The sequence below is a fragment of the Anas platyrhynchos genome, chromosome 1, assembly GCF_047663525.1.
Source record: "Anas platyrhynchos isolate ZD024472 breed Pekin duck chromosome 1, IASCAAS_PekinDuck_T2T, whole genome shotgun sequence".
Taxonomy (NCBI): domain Eukaryota; kingdom Metazoa; phylum Chordata; class Aves; order Anseriformes; family Anatidae; genus Anas; species Anas platyrhynchos.
The window spans coordinates 163,447,306-163,454,395 of record NC_092587.1 but is presented as its reverse complement, the minus strand read 5'-3'; positions in this window follow the sequence as shown (position 1 = coordinate 163,454,395).

The following is a 7,090-nucleotide window of genomic DNA, read 5'->3' as shown; positions in this document are numbered from 1 at the left end:
TAATTTCCCTCTGAGCCACCAATCAACAGATGACCTCCTAATACCTACCGTGGTGTAACCACCAAGATGCAGTTCTCCAAGAACACTTGTCACGTGTAGGAGGGAGGTGGAAATGCTTCAATAAAATATTTTCTAACTCCACTGAAGACAAAATTCATCATGTTGCAGCTAGTGAAAAGCAACACCCTTAGATTACCGACTATTCACCAAGGCTGGCCCCTGGGGCCTCCTCCAGGCTGAGAGCTGAGTTCAGCTGCCTGAGGTTTCAGAGAAAGAAACCTGCCCCAGGCTCTTAGAGCTGTTTCAAACAGAAATAGATAACCTTGTTTCTTCAGAATTACCCTTCCCCACAGCATAGCTATTGCTTCTGTGGCCTATTGGCCCACTGGCACTTGCTGCCAGTGCTTTTGAGGGTTTCTGGGTTATTCTACATATAAACTATTTGCAGAACAAATATTGAAACATAAAGTACAAAGATCTTGCAAAGACTGTTAAGAGGTCTCCAGGAGGAGGGGGGACCATGAAAAGTTACATTATTAAGCTGAACAAGAAAATTAAAACTCAAGTATCCAGCCCACCATGCACCAAGCCTGAAATGCCAAGAGAGCTCATTCAGACACAGTAAAGAAAAAATGCATGGCTGATATTTTATTCTATTTGAATAGAAGAGTGGCAAAGAATAAAAAGCCAATATTTGTGCCTTTGTCAGAGACTCAGGAGGAGCCCAGCATTGCCTTTCATTATGCTGACTTATTCCATCTGAATACAGAACAGACTTTATGCAGGTTAGCAAGAATATTTTTTTCCTGTGTCGAATGTGATCTGTCCTGGGAATTCTGTGTAAGCTTACATTAAAGAGATTCAGAAGAAAAAGAAAAATAATGCCTTTCTCTTCTTCTGCCCTCCTGCTAACGACCACAGTTATGGTATTGCTAGGATAATGTAATTAATTAGATTATATACTTTCATAGGCAAATGATAATTGATAAAAACTTTTCAGAAAAACTCATAGTCATTTCTCTGCCAGTAGCAACACATTCATATATAGTAGTGATGTGGGCAGTGTTTTCAAATCACATGGGGATTTTTGGACGGGAAAGAATGTTTAGTCAAAGAACAAGCAATTATATACAACAGCAATATAAAATTGGATTACATTTTTTTTCCAAATGTAATCAAAGCAAAAACAAGTATACTTGAAAGATTTAGGTGCTTCTAAGACTGTAGCGTAAATTAGATTAATTCTTCTACTTTTTCTTCCATGGATTATCCAAGGACTCGCCAGAGCTTGCCAGACAATTTTGAGCTTCTGTACTAAAAATGGAAATGATTGTTGTTCCCTCCTATGCTGCTTTGCTACATATTATAAAGAGAAACTTAATGATTTAATATACTGAAGTTGTCAGGTCGTATCAGAAATGCAGAGAAGATTAGTTCTGAAAATATTCATTAAACATAGAGAAGAGGAACTACTATCTGTTACAGCACTTTGATTACTGCTGATCAGAAAAATAGGTGTACTTAAACAGCACATCAAGCCAGGAAATTATAAGGCATTCGTTTCTCTCTTCTTGTTCAAGGGACTCACCTGGTGAGTAGAGGCTACATCTATGCCAGAAAAAGAAAGCACTATGTCATGAACATCTTGAAGAGACTGTTCCCGCTGATGCAAAAGATTTCAGTCTTTCATGCATGATCAACACAACAGAGATATTTGACAGCCATGTTCCACACAATGTTGTGGAACATCCGACTATGATGCTCACTGGAGACAAAACAGTTAAGATTCTCCAGAGCTTTTTCACTAAGCAGGTCAAGTTACCCCAGACCTAGTTTGGCCACAAAATGCAAGGATCTAGTTACAGTTTTAGTCAGGAAGATAACCTAATGCATACAAATGTATATGTTATTGATTATAGAGCACCATTCATATGCAAAATGCACTTCTTATAAACATCTTTTGGCAACCACCTCTAAATGGTTGCAACAGTCAAAACACACAGTGAGACCTCTCCATTCAAAATTGTCAAGCAAACATTAAAACTGTGGTGTTGCTTTTGAAGACAGTTCTTCAGGGAAAATATTAGGAAGTAACTATGCAAAAGGTCCTCTGGCCTTGGTGCAAAAGAAGAAGCACAGCTGGTTGGCGGGTTCTGATACATGTTCTGCATTTATAGAGGTTCCTCTTTTTATTAGTTCAGGGAGCAATCTAACACTTTCATAGTACTGTGTCTAGTCTGACACTGCAGCTGAAAAAAATACTGATAATGAAATTTCCCATTTGGATTTCCAAACTTTAGGCTATTACAACATGATTTTCATTAAACTCTTTTTTCAGCCTGTCATCCAATAGCAACAAACTTTGAAACTAAGAAGTACTGATTTCTGTGAAGGATACAGGAATATGAAGATATGCTACAACAGTTTTTAGGTGGAAAAGACTCCAGTTTCCTCAGTTTATCAGATTCCAAGGAAAATGTAATCCCCCAATGGATTAGTTCAATAATAATATTTATGTAGCTGACTGTTCACTGTTACTAGGTGTCCACTGTTAAGTTTCTGCAGAGATCTTTATGTTAAACTTATTTGAATTTGGACAGCCAGCAAAATTTGTGACACTGAGCATACTTCTCACTGAATTTGGGTTTTCCACAAATCTCACTTCAAAGAAGCATTTAGCTTTATGGTATTTCACAGTAGACATGACATCCAGCATCCAGCTGATGGATGGACCAGCTGGATCCAGGGCATGCAATTGAATTGCAGTGCTGTGAGGGCCATTGACCTCCACAGAGAAGCAGCTGACGGAAACTTCTAGCTGGGGACAAACGATGCAGTTTAATGCATGTGGGAGCTTGGGCATGTCACTGTGAGACTGAGCAAAGGAAGAACAATTTTAAAAAGAGTTGTTAGAAGAAGAAGCAGGAAATGTAAGTAAAAATCAAATGCAGATGTTCAAACGAAACTTAAATGTACTGTATGGCTTACAGATACAACACAGGAAAACCTGAAAGGCCCATAAGTAATAATTACAAAAACATTAAGAAGTTAAAAACCTGTATTTAATATCAAAGGTTAATTTGTATTTGTAAGGTATTTCAAATACCTTACAAAAAATACTAGTGTTCACTAGAAACTAGAAAGTTCAAGAGCGTAAAATGTGGCAAAAATGTCATGTCAGCAAATGGGTGGTCAGGTTCAGGAGGCCACCAATACTGTTACAAATTGGAGAGCTGTCACGGTGTATAGCTCCAGCTTGATCAATAGAAGATGAGGGTAATGATGATTACAAAACTGGACCATATCATGACAAGTCACATCTGGAAACAATGGGTTTCACTGTTACTGTTGCCTGGCAAAAAGCAGAGAAACCTCCTGTTGCAAAGTGCCTTGGCTGCACTGCAGGGAGAACCAGATGTAAAGTCACTTTATAAGATGCGGTATTTTCTTTATCCACTCTGGTCATCCAGGCCTGCTGGTCAACATGTAGAGGGGAGACCTTTCAGTCAGGGCAGGTGATTCAGGTCTTTACATTACCATTCAAGAAAGACACATCACATCTTGTTCTTATATTAAAAAAAAAAAAAAAAAAAAAAAAAAAAAAAAAAAAGACATATTTTCCATCAGATAATGTCTTTCAACAGACCCATGGTTTGTTATGCCTCTAACGTAGATGATGTGGTCATCACTTTCAGATGTGAAAATGGATTGTTGGTTTTTCATAGATAGTTTTCATTCCTTTAAAATTAATAATAATAATAATAATAAACAATTATGGCAGTAATTGTAACATCTGAAATAGCAGCTGATACTATCTCTGCAGGAAAGATCTCAACAATATAAAACTATATATTTTAAGTATGCATAGGATTCTGCAGAATATAAAATTAGCTAGTGTTTAAAATCATCTATTAATGAGTTCTGTGCTGCTGAATTTAAGATATCTATATAACACATTCAATACAAAAACCACGACCAAATGTTTCAAAAATGAAAAGCAATAAAAGTTCTGTATGCTCTTGGGAATTTTTGAGTGTAAGGGACTTCTAAAGCATTGAATGTCAGTGTACATTATTTAACATATCTCATAAAACATATTGACATTAAAATAGTTTGGCATGATCTCTAAAACTTTCCACATTTCCTGCAAATGAAGGCAGATATAAATACATGGGTCAATCTATATCGCGTGCTTTAACATGTCCCCTGGCCTGTCATCCTAGCAGCAAAATAGACATAATTATAATGAATTTCAGATTGCAGACACACCCAGAATACCACAGAGACTAAAATCCTGTGTGAAGTTCCAGAATTTATTGTGAATTATCATAATAAGTTTAGAAGAGATTAAGGAACAGGGAAAGGAAAGACTGTGGGAATGAGTACAATGGTTGTTGTGCATGCAGTGTCAGCCAAGAGGAGGCAAAGCCAAAGGCTTTGGGACACAAATTTTTCCTTTCCTGTTGTCTGGACGTGAGGCTGCTGCTGGTCTCTGTTCCCAGGTCCAGCCCAGGAGCAAAACTAAACATATATTCCCAAAAAGAACACATGTGCAGAAATACACACGGGGGCTCTCTGGTAGTTGGCACCGATCTATAGTCCGTCCAGTATATGGTCTCTGACCCCCAGTCTCTCTGGTAACTGGCCTCTAGATTTATGGCCCTTTCAGTATCTAGACCTAGACCTCCCATCCTACTCACCAACTAATTTTGCTTCGAGCTCACCAGGATCTCACACAGAGTGGAGAACACTGTTACACAAAAAAATATTAGGAAATCAGACGATCAGATGGAGCTCAGTGATCAGATTCAAGGCTTCACCAGACAAACCTTCTTTATTCTTCTCTCTATACTCCTTGTTTTACTCCCCTTTTTTCTTCCCTTCCTCCCCTTTTCTCCTTCTGTTTTCCCTTACAAATAAACAGCTTTCTGCTAGCTACTTTTCCCCACTATAGCTGTACCCAGATTTGGTATTTCCGGTGCTGTTAGTTAAGGTCATCTCTGCTTTACATGATGTCACAGATGGGGTTATTGGGGGCATTGCTGACCTTTCAGGGCTGCTCTCCAGAAGATCTCTGATGCTTCTCTTCAGCTGCCTATGAAATTCAACCATTTCTAACATAACCTCACTCCAATTGCCTGTGAGACCCATCCATCCCTTATGACACTGTTGGTCATTTTTGGCAGCTTCACAGACAGTTCCTTGTTATGTTGAGCAAGATCTCATGCCTTCTTCTGTAGTTCCTCATGTTGCATTCAGGTACCTCCACCTGAATGGCCAGGGTAAAGCCGTCTTCCTGCATGCTTTAACAATGTCTTAAGTCTTTAGCAGTAAATGCCTTTACTAATAAAATGGAAGTCCTGGATCTATTTAGAGTGAGAGCTCCTCCCATTCACGTGCTGTAAATTCTGTAGGATTTCAGACATGAATGGCCAAACAATTAATCTAAATTACCATACCTTCACAGTAGAAAATCATAGATACAATACTGTGGTTAGAAAATAATAAAGAAACCTGGTTAACTCCAGGATCAAGAGGGAAATAAATGCTTCTGGAAGATCTTGATCATTATTTTCCAAACAGCCATGTCTTTAATAAAATAGAATTTCTAATTCAAAGAGTACAAACTGTCTGAATAATTCTAAAATACAAAAAAAAAAAATGTCAAAATAATAATTATTTTAAAATAATAATTATTTTATTATAAAATAATAAATATAAGGTTTTCACTCTTCTTCTATTACTCCCATACATCTTCCAAAGTACTGGACATATGCATTGTCTGCTGACTTTACAAAATGCAAAAGGAATTGACTGAGTGCTGAGCCTGTCATGAAATATGCTAAATGCAACCAAATTTTTTTTTTTGCTTTGATTTCACTATATTTCATTGATAAAATTCTTACACAGTAGAATCCTAAATACAATCTGAAAGTCATATATATGTAATGACAAAAAATATTTATAGACCATTCAATTATAGAATTGCATAGGATTTTTAAAAATACAGATAAACAAATATATTTGCGAATTTATCTAATAGCTTTCTGGGAAAAGATTCCTGTTTACCTTTGCACTTACCACACATTTTATCATACCACATGCATGCTATTAAGTCCCAAAATGGTCTTTAGTGGGATTGACTTGCTAAATTGAATCAATTTTGTTTAGATCAAATGGGAGTGCTCTGCATCATCCAAGCCAGAGCTTCCATCACAGAGAAGATGGTGGCATAACGTACCTTTCTGCACTAATTATGTGCAAGCCACAGTTGCATCAAATTGCAATGCAACTGCAGACTACTGCGATGTGAAGTTTGGAAATCCTTAGCGGAAAAATTCACTCATGAAACAAATGAATAGCTATTATGCAAGTGTGAAATAACAGCATTAACAGTTCTCTTCTCAGAAACAGTGCAAGTTAAATGTAAAAACATTTAGTTGCAAAGCAGAAAAACTCCCATACAGCATGACAAAACATTTCCAAGCAGCTCATCAGCTCTGGTTCTTCAGTTGATGGTAAACATATGGAGGAAACTAAGCTTCAACGCAAATGAAGCCTGAAGATTGAAAAGCTATGAGGTATACCATGTATTTAAATAAAATATTTCTAAAACCATCATTTTAGTATAACTCAGAGGATATTTTCTGCAACTGCAGTGGATTTCTAAGTAAAAGTCTCTGCTGAAAATTCTCTTGCCCAGAGACTTCCCAGCCTGAAGTGTCCCCATTTTTGACAGTATTCTGGAAAGCGCCCCAGCTGTGCCACATACCACCGTGGATGCCACAAGTCACTCACTGCAGGCCAGGCAACTCTCTTTCCACCATTGTACCCAGGACTGATCTTCTGCACTGTTCACACACAATTTACCCACTGTGTTCCTTCAGCTTGGATCTGCTTCTGCATGTTAGCACAGGATAGGGAAACCACATCTGGCCACAGAGGACCATTGCACCTGGGTCCATTGCTTTACCATTGCACCTGAGTATAGCATGTGACATAACGTAAAACAGCCCCACAGGCTAAGCTTGCCCCAAAACTGTGAGACAGGGCACAGTGTTGAGAACTGTAGTCTCCCTGCAGTTGGTCT